This window comes from Chrysochloris asiatica, unplaced genomic scaffold (genome assembly GCF_000296735.1).
Source record: "Chrysochloris asiatica unplaced genomic scaffold, ChrAsi1.0 scaffold00153, whole genome shotgun sequence".
In the NCBI taxonomy this organism is placed as follows: domain Eukaryota; kingdom Metazoa; phylum Chordata; class Mammalia; order Afrosoricida; family Chrysochloridae; genus Chrysochloris; species Chrysochloris asiatica.
Window position 1 is genome coordinate 3,235,623 of NW_006408671.1, and position 572 is coordinate 3,236,194.

Genomic DNA, 572 nt, shown 5'->3' on the forward strand with positions numbered 1-572 from the left:
TCTGAACAAATTATTGAATGATGCAGAAAGGAGTATAATAAGATGGAAGGAATACACAGTCACCGTACCGAAAGGAACTGGTTGATGTTCAACTGTTTCAAGAGGTAGCATTTGAATAAGAGCTGATGATACTGAAGGAAGAAGTCTAAAGTGCATTGAAGGAATTGGCAAAGAACAAGGCACCAGGAATAAATGGTATACAAATTGCAATCTTTCAAGAAAGTGAGACAGCACTGGAGTCACTCAGTCATCTATGCCAAGAAATTTGGAAGACAACAATCTGGCCAACTGACTGGAAGAGATTGTATTTGTGCCCATTCCAAAGAGATGTGAACCAAAGGAAAGCAGAAATCATGGGACAATATCTTTGATATCCCATGTAAATAAAGTTTTACTAAAGGTAATACAGAAACAGCTGTAAGAATACATTGATAGAGTAGGTGCAGAGGTTTCAGCCTGATTCAGAAGAGTCCATGGAAAGAGGGATATCATTGCTGATGTCCAATGGATCTTGGCTGAAAACAGACAATTCTATGAAGATGTTTACCTTTGCTTTATTGACTAATTTAGTT